The sequence below is a fragment of the Oncorhynchus mykiss genome, chromosome 10 (genome assembly GCF_013265735.2).
Source record: "Oncorhynchus mykiss isolate Arlee chromosome 10, USDA_OmykA_1.1, whole genome shotgun sequence".
Classification (NCBI taxonomy): domain Eukaryota; kingdom Metazoa; phylum Chordata; class Actinopteri; order Salmoniformes; family Salmonidae; genus Oncorhynchus; species Oncorhynchus mykiss.
In genome coordinates this window covers 79,126,581-79,140,884 of record NC_048574.1, presented here as the reverse complement: position 1 = coordinate 79,140,884, position 14,304 = coordinate 79,126,581, and the positions used below count along the sequence as shown (strand labels likewise).

Genomic DNA, 14,304 nt, shown 5'->3' with positions numbered 1-14,304 from the left:
GTTATTGACTACGTTTGTTTACGTGTAACTCTGTGTTGTTGTTTTTGTCGCACTGCTGTGCTTTATCTTGGCCAGGTCGCAGTTTGTAAATGAGAACTTGTTCCCAACTAGCCTACCTGGTGAAATAAAACAATTAATTAAAAACCACCCATTGTAGCTACTACCGTGTCTTGTTGATGAAGTAGTAGGCTACTGTTTCTCCTCCATATCTGTGGGTCGTATGCCACCCTGTGGTCGATGGTGGAATCATATTTTACTGAGAGCAGAAAACAAGCGTGATGAAACTATTCCTACAACGTCTGGAACGCTACAAAACACCAGAAATAAATGGTGTCTTTCGGTTGGCTGTGTGCACGAATGTGATTTCAGCATTTTGGTACATCGCCTACTTGTGTGTTACCAGACCAACATTTAGACCAAAAATGCAATGTATTTAGAATTTCTACCGTGTTGCTTGATGGGAAAATAGTCGGTCCGTGATATAATATAGTAAAACAAAATGTATTGCTTTTTTCTTCGCCTTGTCCGCAACTGTATTCGTAAACGTCATTAAACCCTGTTCAATATGATGTGGTATTATCAGTAGTAGAAGTGGTAACCGTGAGTCAAACACCTTTGTCCTGGAAGGAGTACTCCTCTACCAACGTGTACAACTCATACTTACCTGGCAAGGGAGACACCGTGATCACGAAGGCGGTTCACCCAGGGCGAGGCTCAGCCATTGCACTCCGGCTGTGCTGACCCCTGCGAATTTCTCAAATGTGGAAATCTCGATTGCATAATTTCTGGTAGTGGGGGACTGCGTTCGCGCTCTCCCCTGATCTTGATGTTAAAAATAATGGAGGAATGTGTTAAATTCGGAGTTCTATTGAGTTTCGTGTTGAGAAGGAGATTTTTTACTTATCAGATGAACAGACTGGGGTCTGTTTATAAGTCAACTAAAGGCCTCAGAGATACATGTCTGTCTTCTGATAACCCGGATGTGTGTGATATGTTATTGTAGCACTGCTGATTATGCCTGTCATGTCCTGATAATGTCAAGGAAAAGGCCTACTTGTGAATGGATCATTTTGTGCCCTCAGGACGTAATGTGGATTGAGGTATTTTATTTGCTAGATTATTACATCATTTATAGGACAGTTTGTCATTTAAGACCACAGTAAATGTCAACCATTACCATGCCACAGTCATTGCCCTGGTCAACCATTACCATTCCACAGTCATTTCCCTGCTCAACCATTACCATGCCACAGACATTTCCCTGGTCAACCATTACCATGCCACAGACATTTCCCTGGTCAATCATTACCATTCCACAGTCATTTCCCTGCTCAACCATTACCATGCCACAGACATTTCCCTGGTCAACCATTACCATGCCACAGACATTTCCCTGGTCAACCATTACCACGCCACAGTCATGTCCCTGGTCAAACATTACCATTCCACAGACATTTCCCTGGTCAACCATTACCATTCCACAGACATGTCCCTGGTCTACAATGCCACAGACATTTCCCTGGTCAACCATTACCATGCCACAGTCATGTCCCTGGTCAAACATTACCATTCCACAGACATTTCCCTGGTCAACCATTACCTTGACAACAGACATTTCCCTGGTCAACCATTACCATGCCACAGACATGTCCCTGGTCCACTTATTTCCTGATGAAATCAGTCAATAAGATGGATTCTGTTGTTCCAAGATGCAGATCCATTCCACAGACATTTCTGCAGGTTTTTTTTTTTTGCAGTGAGAATGTGTAGTGAGGTATTCTGCCAAAATGTATTTAGGCATATTAAAACACTTCAGTTTAACCCTGATCGCGAGTATCATCCTGTCAATTTACAGATACAATTACAAATATGAGTATGGCCATGTCACTGTACATAGATCTTTCTATTTTCATGTTCTACTGTGTTATTGACTACGTTTGTTTACGTGTAACTCTGTGTTGTTGTTGTTGTCGCATTGCTGTGCTTTATTCTTGGCCAGGTCGCAGTTGTAAATGAGAACTTGTTCCCAACTGGCCGACCTGGCTAAATAAAGGTAAAATAAAATAAACACCCTTGTAGCTACTACTGTGTCTTTGTTGACGTTGAAGTAGTAGGCTACTGTTTCTCCTCCGTATCTGTGGGTCGTATGCCACCCTGTGGTCGATGGTGGAGTCATATTTTACTGAGAGCAGAAAACAAGCGTGATGAAACTATTCCTACAACGTCTGGAACGCTACAAAACACCAGAAATAAGTGGTGTCTTTCGGTTGGCTGTGTGCACGAATGTGAATTCAGCATTTTGGTACATCGCCTACTTGTGTGTAACCAGACGGACATTTAGACAACAAATGCAATGTATATAGAATTTCTACCGTGTTGCTTGATGGGAAAATAGTCGGTCCGTGATATAATATAGTAAAACAAAATATATTGCTTTTTCTTCGCCTTGTCCGCAACTGTATTCGTAAACGTCATTAAACCCTGTTCAATATGATGTGGTATTATCAGTAGTAGAAGTGGTAACCGTGAGTCAAACACCTTTGTCCTGGAAGGAGTGCTCCTCTACCAACGTGTACAACTCATACTTACCTGGCAAGGGAGACACCGTGATCACGAAGGCGGTTCACCCAGGGCGAGGCTCAGCCATTGCACTCCGGCTGTGCTGACCCCTGCGAATTTCTCAAATGTGGAAATCTCGATTGCATAATTTATGGTAGTGGGGGACTGCGTTCGCGCTCTCCCCTGATCTTGATGTTAAAAATAATGGAGGAATGTGTTAAATTCGGAGTTCTATTGAGTTTCGTGTTGAGAAGGAGATTTTTTACTTATCAGATGAACAGACTGGGGTCTGTTTATAAGTCAACTAAAGGCCTCAGAGATACATGTCTGTCTTCTGATAACCCGGATGTGTGTGATATGTTATTGTAGCACTGCTGATTATGCCTGTCATGTCCTGATAATGTCAAGGAAAAGGCCTACTTGTGAATGGATCATTTTGTGCCCTCAGGACGTAATGTGGATTGAGGTATTTCATTTGCTAGATTATTACATCATTTATAGGACAGTTTGTCATTTAAGACCACAGTAAATGTCAACCATTACCATGCCACAGTCATTGCCCTGGTCAACCATTACCATTCCACAGTCATTTCCCTGCTCAACCATTACCATGCCACAGACATTTCCCTGGTCAACCATTACCATGCCACAGACATTTCCCTGGTCAATCATTACCATTCCACAGTCATTTCCCTGCTCAACCATTACCATGCCACAGACATTTCCCTGGTCAACCATTACCATGCCACAGACATTTCCCTGGTCAACCATTACCACGCCACAGTCATGTCCCTGGTCAAACATTACCATTCCACAGACATTTCCCTGGTCAACCATTACCATTCCACAGACATGTCCCTGGTCTACAATGCCACAGACATTTCCCTGGTCAACCATTACCATGCCACAGTCATGTCCCTGGTCAAACATTACCATTCCACAGACATTTCCCTGGTCAACCATTACCTTGACAACAGACATTTCCCTGGTCAACCATTACCATGCCACAGACATGTCCCTGGTCCACTTATTTCCTGATGAAATCAGTCAATAAGATGGATTCTGTTGTTCCAAGATGCAGATCCATTCCACAGACATTTCTGCAGGTTTTTTTTTTTTGCAGTGAGAATGTGTAGTGAGGTATTCTGCCAAAATGTATTTAGGCATATTAAAACACTTCAGTTTAACCCTGATCGCGAGTATCATCCTGTCAATTTACAGATACAATTACAAATACGAGTATGGCCATGTCACTGTACATAGATCTTTCTATTTTCATGTTCTACTGTGTTATTGACTACGTTTGTTTACGTGTAACTCTGTGTTGTTGTTGTTGTCGCATTGCTGTGCTTTATTCTTGGCCAGGTCGCAGTTGTAAATGAGAACTTGTTCCCAACTGGCCGACCTGGCTAAATAAAGGTAAAATAAAATAAACACCCTTGTAGCTACTACTGTGTCTTTGTTGACGTTGAAGTAGTAGGCTACTGTTTCTCCTCCGTATCTGTGGGTCGTATGCCACCCTGTGGTCGATGGTGGAGTCATATTTTACTGAGAGCAGAAAACAAGCGTGATGAAACTATTCCTACAACGTCTGGAACGCTACAAAACACCAGAAATAAGTGGTGTCTTTCGGTTGGCTGTGTGCACGAATGTGAATTCAGCATTTTGGTACATCGCCTACTTGTGTGTAACCAGACGGACATTTAGACAACAAATGCAATGTATATAGAATTTCTACCGTGTTGCTTGATGGGAAAATAGTCGGTCCGTGATATAATATAGTAAAACAAAATATATAGCTTTTTCTTCGCCTTGTCCGCAACTGTATTCGTAAACGTCATTAAACCCTGTTCAATATGATGTGGTATTATCAGTAGTAGAAGTGGTAACCGTGAATCAAACACCTTTGTCCTGGAAGGAGTGCTCCTCTACCAACGTGTACAACTCATACTTACCTGGCAAGGGAGACACCGTGATCACGAAGGCGGTTCACCCAGGGCGAGGCTCAGCCATTGCACTCCGGCTGTGCTGACCCCTGCGAATTTCTCAAATGTGGAAATCTCGATTGCATAATTTATGGTAGTGGGGGACTGCGTTCGCGCTCTCCCCTGATCTTGACGTTAAAAATAATGGAGGAATGTGTTAAATTCGGAGTTCTATTGAGTTTCGTGTTGAGAAGGAGATTTTTTACTTATCAGATGAACAGACTGGGGTCTGTTTATAAGTCAACTAAAGGCCTCAGAGATACATGTCTGTCTTCTGATAACCCGGATGTGTGTGATATGTTATTGTAGCACTGCTGATTATGCCTGTCATGTCCTGATAATGTCAAGGAAAAGGCCTACTTGTGAATGGATCATTTTGTGCCCTCAGGACGTAATGTGGATTGAGGTATTTCATTTGCTAGATTATTACATCATTTATAGGACAGTTTGTCATTTAAGACCACAGTAAATGTCAACCATTACCATGCCACAGTCATTGCCCTGGTCAACCATTACCATTCCACAGTCATTTCCCTGCTCAACCATTACCATGCCACAGACATTTCCCTGGTCAACCATTACCATGCCACAGACATTTCCCTGGTCAATCATTACCATTCCACAGTCATTTCCCTGCTCAACCATTACCATGCCACAGACATTTCCCTGGTCAACCATTACCATGCCACAGACATTTCCCTGGTCAACCATTACCACGCCACAGTCATGTCCCTGGTCAAACATTACCATTCCACAGACATTTCCCTGGTCAACCATTACCATTCCACAGACATGTCCCTGGTCTACAATGCCACAGACATTTCCCTGGTCAACCATTACCATGCCACAGTCATGTCCCTGGTCAAACATTACCATTCCACAGACATTTCCCTGGTCAACCATTACCTTGACAACAGACATTTCCCTGGTCAACCATTACCATGCCACAGACATGTCCCTGGTCCACTTATTTCCTGATGAAATCAGTCAATAAGATGGATTCTGTTGTTCCAAGATGCAGATCCATTCCACAGACATTTCTGCAGGTTTTTTTTTTTTGCAGTGAGAATGTGTAGTGAGGTATTCTGCCAAAATGTATTTAGGCATATTAAAACACTTCAGTTTAACCCTGATCGCGAGTATCATCCTGTCAATTTACAGATACAATTACAAATACGAGTATGGCCATGTCACTGTACATAGATCTTTCTATTTTCATGTTCTACTGTGTTATTGACTACGTTTGTTTACGTGTAACTCTGTGTTGTTGTTGTTGTCGCATTGCTGTGCTTTATTCTTGGCCAGGTCGCAGTTGTAAATGAGAACTTGTTCCCAACTGGCCGACCTGGCTAAATAAAGGTAAAATAAAATAAACACCCTTGTAGCTACTACTGTGTCTTTGTTGACGTTGAAGTAGTAGGCTACTGTTTCTCCTCCGTATCTGTGGGTCGTATGCCACCCTGTGGTCGATGGTGGAGTCATATTTTACTGAGAGCAGAAAACAAGCGTGATGAAACTATTCCTACAACGTCTGGAACGCTACAAAACACCAGAAATAAGTGGTGTCTTTCGGTTGGCTGTGTGCACGAATGTGAATTCAGCATTTTGGTACATCGCCTACTTGTGTGTAACCAGACGGACATTTAGACAACAAATGCAATGTATATAGAATTTCTACCGTGTTGCTTGATGGGAAAATAGTCGGTCCGTGATATAATATAGTAAAACAAAATATATAGCTTTTTCTTCGCCTTGTCCGCAACTGTATTCGTAAACGTCATTAAACCCTGTTCAATATGATGTGGTATTATCAGTAGTAGAAGTGGTAACCGTGAATCAAACACCTTTGTCCTGGAAGGAGTGCTCCTCTACCAACGTGTACAACTCATACTTACCTGGCAAGGGAGACACCGTGATCACGAAGGCGGTTCACCCAGGGCGAGGCTCAGCCATTGCACTCCGGCTGTGCTGACCCCTGCGAATTTCTCAAATGTGGAAATCTCGATTGCATAATTTATGGTAGTGGGGGACTGCGTTCGCGCTCTCCCCTGATCTTGATGTTAAAAATAATGGAGGAATGTGTTAAATTCGGAGTTCTATTGAGTTTCGTGTTGAGAAGGAGATTTTTTACTTATCAGATGAACAGACTGGGGTCTGTTTATAAGTCAACTAAAGGCCTCAGAGATACATGTCTGTCTTCTGATAACCCGGATGTGTGTGATATGTTATTGTAGCACTGCTGATTATGCCTGTCATGTCCTGATAATGTCAAGGAAAAGGCCTACTTGTGAATGGATCATTTTGTGCCCTCAGGACGTAATGTGGATTGAGGTATTTTATTTGCTAGATTATTACATCATTTATAGGACAGTTTGTCATTTAAGACCACAGTAAATGTCAACCATTACCATGCCACAGTCATTGCCCTGGTCAACCATTACCATTCCACAGTCATTTCCCTGCTCAACCATTACCATGCCACAGACATTTCCCTGGTCAACCATTACCATGCCACAGACATTTCCCTGGTCAATCATTACCATTCCACAGTCATTTCCCTGCTCAACCATTACCATGCCACAGACATTTCCCTGGTCAACCATTACCATGCCACAGACATTTCCCTGGTCAACCATTACCACGCCACAGTCATGTCCCTGGTCAAACATTACCATTCCACAGACATTTCCCTGGTCAACCATTACCATTCCACAGACATGTCCCTGGTCTACAATGCCACAGACATTTCCCTGGTCAACCATTACCATGCCACAGTCATGTCCCTGGTCAAACATTACCATTCCACAGACATTTCCCTGGTCAACCATTACCTTGACAACAGACATTTCCCTGGTCAACCATTACCATGCCACAGACATGTCCCTGGTCCACTTATTTCCTGATGAAATCAGTCAATAAGATGGATTCTGTTGTTCCAAGATGCAGATCCATTCCACAGACATTTCTGCAGGTTTTTTTTTTTTGCAGTGAGAATGTGTAGTGAGGTATTCTGCCAAAATGTATTTAGGCATATTAAAACACTTCAGTTTAACCCTGATCGCGAGTATCATCCTGTCAATTTACAGATACAATTACAAATACGAGTATGGCCATGTCACTGTACATAGATCTTTCTATTTTCATGTTCTACTGTGTTATTGACTACGTTTGTTTACGTGTAACTCTGTGTTGTTGTTGTTGTCGCATTGCTGTGCTTTATTCTTGGCCAGGTCGCAGTTGTAAATGAGAACTTGTTCCCAACTGGCCGACCTGGCTAAATAAAGGTCAAATAAAATAAACACCCTTGTAGCTACTACTGTGTCTTTGTTGACGTTGAAGTAGTAGGCTACTGTTTCTCCTCCGTATCTGTGGGTCGTATGCCACCCTGTGGTCGATGGTGGAGTCATATTTTACTGAGAGCAGAAAACAAGCGTGATGAAACTATTCCTACAACGTCTGGAACGCTACAAAACACCAGAAATAAGTGGTGTCTTTCGGTTGGCTGTGTGCACGAATGTGAATTCAGCATTTTGGTACATCGCCTACTTGTGTGTAACCAGACGGACATTTAGACAACAAATGCAATGTATATAGAATTTCTACCGTGTTGCTTGATGGGAAAATAGTCGGTCCGTGATATAATATAGTAAAACAAAATATATAGCTTTTTCTTCGCCTTGTCCGCAACTGTATTCGTAAACGTCATTAAACCCTGTTCAATATGATGTGGTATTATCAGTAGTAGAAGTGGTAACCGTGAATCAAACACCTTTGTCCTGGAAGGAGTGCTCCTCTACCAACGTGTACAACTCATACTTACCTGGCAAGGGAGACACCGTGATCACGAAGGCGGTTCACCCAGGGCGAGGCTCAGCCATTGCACTCCGGCTTTGCTGACCCCTGTGAATTTCTCAAATGTGGAAATCTCAATTGCATAATTTATGGTAGTGGGGCACTGCGTTTGCGCTCTCCCCTGATCTTGATGTTAAAAATAATGGAGGAATGTGTTAAATTCGGAGTTCTATTGAGTTTCGTGTTGAGAAGGAGATTTTTTACTTATCAGATGAACAGACTGGGGTCTGTTTATAAGTCAACTAAAGGCCTCAGAGATACATGTCTGTCTTCTGATAACCCGGATGTGTGTGATATGTTATTGTAGCACTGCTGATTATGCCTGTCATGTCCTGATAATGTCAAGGAAAAGGCCTACTTGTGAATGGATCATTTTGTGCCCTCAGGACGTAATGTGGATTGAGGTATTTTATTTGCTAGATTATTACATCATTTATAGGACAGTTTGTCATTTAAGACCACAGTAAATGTCAACCATTACCATGCCACAGTCATTGCCCTGGTCAACCATTACCATTCCACAGTCATTTCCCTGCTCAACCATTACCATGCCACAGACATTTCCCTGGTCAACCATTACCATGCCACAGACATTTCCCTGGTCAATCATTACCATTCCACAGTCATTTCCCTGCTCAACCATTACCATGCCACAGACATTTCCCTGGTCAACCATTACCATGCCACAGACATTTCCCTGGTCAACCATTACCACGCCACAGTCATGTCCCTGGTCAAACATTACCATTCCACAGACATTTCCCTGGTCAACCATTACCATTCCACAGACATGTCCCTGGTCTACAATGCCACAGACATTTCCCTGGTCAACCATTACCATGCCACAGTCATGTCCCTGGTCAAACATTACCATTCCACAGACATTTCCCTGGTCAACCATTACCTTGACAACAGACATTTCCCTGGTCAACCATTACCATGCCACAGACATGTCCCTGGTCCACTTATTTCCTGATGAAATCAGTCAATAAGATGGATTCTGTTGTTCCAAGATGCAGATCCATTCCACAGACATTTCTGCAGGTTTTTTTTTTTTGCAGTGAGAATGTGTAGTGAGGTATTCTGCCAAAATGTATTTAGGCATATTAAAACACTTCAGTTTAACCCTGATCGCGAGTATCATCCTGTCAATTTACAGATACAATTACAAATACGAGTATGGCCATGTCACTGTACATAGATCTTTCTATTTTCATGTTCTACTGTGTTATTGACTACGTTTGTTTACGTGTAACTCTGTGTTGTTGTTGTTGTCGCATTGCTGTGCTTTATTCTTGGCCAGGTCGCAGTTGTAAATGAGAACTTGTTCCCAACTGGCCGACCTGGCTAAATAAAGGTCAAATAAAATAAACACCCTTGTAGCTACTACTGTGTCTTTGTTGACGTTGAAGTAGTAGGCTACTGTTTCTCCTCCGTATCTGTGGGTCGTATGCCACCCTGTGGTCGATGGTGGAGTCATATTTTACTGAGAGCAGAAAACAAGCGTGATGAAACTATTCCTACAACGTCTGGAACGCTACAAAACACCAGAAATAAGTGGTGTCTTTCGGTTGGCTGTGTGCACGAATGTGAATTCAGCATTTTGGTACATCGCCTACTTGTGTGTAACCAGACGGACATTTAGACAACAAATGCAATGTATATAGAATTTCTACCGTGTTGCTTGATGGGAAAATAGTCGGTCCGTGATATAATATAGTAAAACAAAATGTATTGCTTTTTCTTCGCCTTGTCCGCAACTGTATTCGTAAACGTCATTAAACCCTGTTCAATATGATGTGGTATTATCAGTAGTAGAAGTGGTAACCGTGAGTCAAACACCTTTGTCCTGGAAGGAGTGCTCCTCTACCAACGTGTACAACTCATACTTACCTGGCAAGGGAGACACCGTGATCACGAAGGCGGTTCACCCAGGGCGAGGCTCAGCCATTGCACTCCGGCTGTGCTGACCCCTGCGAATTTCTCAAATGTGGAAATCTCGATTGCATAATTTATGGTAGTGGGGGACTGCGTTCGCGCTCTCCCCTGATCTTGATGTTAAAAATAATGGAGGAATGTGTTAAATTCGGAGTTCTATTGAGTTTCGTGTTGAGAAGGAGATTTTTTACTTATCAGATGAACAGACTGGGGTCTGTTTGTAAGTCAACTAAAGGCCTCAGAGATACATGTCTGTCTTCTGATAACCCGGATGTGTGTGATATGTTATTGTAGCACTGCTGATTATGCCTGTCATGTCCTGATAATGTCAAGGAAAAGGCCTACTTGTGAATGGATCATTTTGTGCCCTCAGGACGTAATGTGGATTGAGGTATTTTATTTGCTAGATTATTACATCATTTATAGGACAGTTTGCCATTTAAGACCACAGTAAATGTCAACCATTACCATGCCACAGTCATTGCCCTGGTCAACCATTACCATTCCACAGTCATTTCCCTGCTCAACCATTACCATGCCACAGACATTTCCCTGGTCAACCATTACCATGCCACAGACATTTCCCTGGTCAATCATTACCATTCCACAGTCATTTCCCTGCTCAACCATTACCATGCCACAGACATTTCCCTGGTCAACCATTACCATGCCACAGACATTTCCCTGGTCAACCATTACCACGCCACAGTCATGTCCCTGGTCAAACATTACCATTCCACAGACATTTCCCTGGTCAACCATTACCATTCCACAGACATGTCCCTGGTCTACAATGCCACAGACATTTCCCTGGTCAACCATTACCATGCCACAGTCATGTCCCTGGTCAAACATTACCATTCCACAGACATTTCCCTGGTCAACCATTACCTTGACAACAGACATTTCCCTGGTCAACCATTACCATGCCACAGACATGTCCCTGGTCCACTTATTTCCTGATGAAATCAGTCAATAAGATGGATTCTGTTGTTCCAAGATGCAGATCCATTCCACAGACATTTCTGCAGGTTTTTTTTTTTGCAGTGAGAATGTGTAGTGAGGTATTCTGCCAAAATGTATTTAGGCATATTAAAACACTTCAGTTTAACCCTGATCGCGAGTATCATCCTGTCAATTTACAGATACAATTACAAATACGAGTATGGCCATGTCACTGTACATAGATCTTTCTATTTTCATGTTCTACTGTGTTATTGACTACGTTTGTTTACGTGTAACTCTGTGTTGTTGTTGTTGTCGCATTGCTGTGCTTTATTCTTGGCCAGGTCGCAGTTGTAAATGAGAACTTGTTCCCAACTGGCCGACCTGGCTAAATAAAGGTAAAATAAAATAAACACCCTTGTAGCTACTACTGTGTCTTTGTTGACGTTGAAGTAGTAGGCTACTGTTTCTCCTCCGTATCTGTGGGTCGTATGCCACCCTGTGGTCGATGGTGGAGTCATATTTTACTGTGAGCAGAAAACAAGCGTGATGAAACTATTCCTACAACGTCTGGAACGCTACAAAACACCAGAAATAAGTGGTGTCTTTCGGTTGGCTGTGTGCACGAATGTGAATTCAGCATTTTGGTACATCGCCTACTTGTGTGTAACCAGACGGACATTTAGACAACAAATGCAATGTATATAGAATTTCTACCGTGTTGCTTGATGGGAAAATAGTCGGTCCGTGATATAATATAGTAAAACAAAATATATTGCTTTTTCTTCGCCTTGTCCGCAACTGTATTCGTAAACGTCATTAAACCCTGTTCAATATGATGTGGTATTATCAGTAGTAGAAGTGGTAACCGTGAGTCAAACACCTTTGTCCTGGAAGGAGTGCTCCTCTACCAACGTGTACAACTCATACTTACCTGGCAAGGGAGACACCGTGATCACGAAGGCGGTTCACCCAGGGCGAGGCTCAGCCATTGCACTCCGGCTGTGCTGACCCCTGCGAAATGTGGAAATCTCGATTGCATAATTTATGGTAGTGGGGGACTGCGTTCGCGCTCTCCCCTGATCTTGATGTTAAAAATAATGGAGGAATGTGTTAAATTCGGAGTTCTATTGAGTTTCGTGTTGAGAAGGAGATTTTTTACTTATCAGATGAACAGACTGGGGTCTGTTTGTAAGTCAACTAAAGGCCTCAGAGATACATGTCTGTCTTCTGATAACCCGGATGTGTGTGATATGTTATTGTAGCACTGCTGATTATGCCTGTCATGTCCTGATAATGTCAAGGAAAAGGCCTACTTGTGAATGGATCATTTTGTGCCCTCAGGACGTAATGTGGATTGAGGTATTTTATTTGCTAGATTATTACATCATTTATAGGACAGTTTGTCATTTAAGACCACAGTAAATGTCAACCATTACCATGCCACAGTCATTGCCCTGGTCAACCATTACCATTCCACAGTCATTTCCCTGCTCAACCATTACCATGCCACAGACATTTCCCTGGTCAACCATTACCATGCCACAGACATTTCCCTGGTCAATCATTACCATTCCACAGTCATTTCCCTGCTCAACCATTACCATGCCACAGACATTTCCCTGGTCAACCATTACCATGCCACAGACATTTCCCTGGTCAACCATTACCACGCCACAGTCATGTCCCTGGTCAAACATTACCATTCCACAGACATTTCCCTGGTCAACCATTACCATTCCACAGACATGTCCCTGGTCTACAATGCCACAGACATTTCCCTGGTCAACCATTACCATGCCACAGTCATGTCCCTGGTCAAACATTACCATTCCACAGACATTTCCCTGGTCAACCATTACCTTGACAACAGACATTTCCCTGGTCAACCATTACCATGCCACAGACATGTCCCTGGTCCACTTATTTCCTGATGAAATCAGTCAATAAGATGGATTCTGTTGTTCCAAGATGCAGATCCATTCCACAGACATTTCTGCAGGTTTTTTTTTTGCAGTGAGAATGTGTAGTGAGGTATTCTGCCAAAATGTATTTAGGCATATTAAAACACTTCAGTTTAACCCTGATCGCGAGTATCATCCTGTCAATTTACAGATACAATTACAAATACGAGTATGGCCATGTCACTGTACATAGATCTTTCTATTTTCATGTTCTACTGTGTTATTGACTACGTTTGTTTACGTGTAACTCTGTGTTGTTGTTGTTGTCGCATTGCTGTGCTTTATTCTTGGCCAGGTCGCAGTTGTAAATGAGAACTTGTTCCCAACTGGCCGACCTGGCTAAATAAAGGTAAAATAAAATAAACACCCTTGTAGCTACTACTGTGTCTTTGTTGACGTTGAAGTAGTAGGCTACTGTTTCTCCTCCGTATCTGTGGGTCGTATGCCACCCTGTGGTCGATGGTGGAGTCATATTTTACTGAGAGCAGAAAACAAGCGTGATGAAACTATTCCTACAACGTCTGGAACGCTACAAAACACCAGAAATAAGTGGTGTCTTTCGGTTGGCTGTGTGCACGAATGTGAATTCAGCATTTTGGTACATCGCCTACTTGTGTGTAACCAGACGGACATTTAGACAACAAATGCAATGTATATAGAATTTCTACCGTGTTGCTTGATGGGAAAATAGTCGGTCCGTGATATAATATAGTAAAACAAAATGTATTGCTTTTTCTTCGCCTTGTCCGCAACTGTATTCGTAAACGTCATTAAACCCTGTTCAATATGATGTGGTATTATCAGTAGTAGAAGTGGTAACCGTGAGTCAAACACCTTTGTCCTGGAAGGAGTGCTCCTCTACCAACGTGTACAACTCATACTTACCTGGCAAGGGAGACACCGTGATCACGAAGGCGGTTCACCCAGGGCGAGGCTCAGCCATTGCACATTGCACTCCGGAATGTGTTAAATTCGGAGTTCTATTGAGTTTCGTGTTGAGAAGGAGATTTTTTACTTATCAGATGAACAGACTGGGGTCTGTTTATAAGTCAACTAAAGGC

The 14,304-nt window shown here is 42.6% G+C and overlaps 8 non-coding genes across 8 annotated transcripts; all 8 read left to right on the top strand.

The window, feature by feature from the left end:
- Positions 1-656: 656 nt before the first annotated feature.
- LOC118936959 lies at positions 657-820 on the top strand. Its single transcript, XR_005034385.1, has one exon. It is a non-coding gene; the product is annotated as a U1 spliceosomal RNA (small nuclear RNA).
- A 1,761-nt stretch (positions 821-2,581) lies between these two features.
- LOC118936950 lies at positions 2,582-2,745 on the top strand. The gene has a single exon (XR_005034375.1). It is a non-coding gene; the product is annotated as a U1 spliceosomal RNA (small nuclear RNA).
- A 1,761-nt stretch (positions 2,746-4,506) lies between these two features.
- On the top strand, positions 4,507-4,670 carry LOC118936949. The gene has a single exon (XR_005034374.1). It is a non-coding gene; the product is annotated as a U1 spliceosomal RNA (small nuclear RNA).
- A 1,761-nt stretch (positions 4,671-6,431) lies between these two features.
- LOC118936947 lies at positions 6,432-6,595 on the top strand. The gene has a single exon (XR_005034372.1). It is a non-coding gene; the product is annotated as a U1 spliceosomal RNA (small nuclear RNA).
- Positions 6,596-8,356: 1,761 nt separating this feature from the next.
- Positions 8,357-8,520, top strand: LOC118937001. The gene has a single exon (XR_005034424.1). It is a non-coding gene; the product is annotated as a U1 spliceosomal RNA (small nuclear RNA).
- Positions 8,521-10,281: 1,761 nt separating this feature from the next.
- Positions 10,282-10,445, top strand: LOC118936946. The gene has a single exon (XR_005034371.1). It is a non-coding gene; the product is annotated as a U1 spliceosomal RNA (small nuclear RNA).
- Positions 10,446-12,205: 1,760 nt separating this feature from the next.
- On the top strand, positions 12,206-12,361 carry LOC118937008. Its single transcript, XR_005034431.1, has one exon. It is a non-coding gene; the product is annotated as a U1 spliceosomal RNA (small nuclear RNA).
- Positions 12,362-14,120: 1,759 nt separating this feature from the next.
- On the top strand, positions 14,121-14,290 carry LOC118937048. The gene has a single exon (XR_005034450.1). It is a non-coding gene; the product is annotated as a U1 spliceosomal RNA (small nuclear RNA).
- The last annotated feature ends 14 nt before the right edge of the window (positions 14,291-14,304 follow it).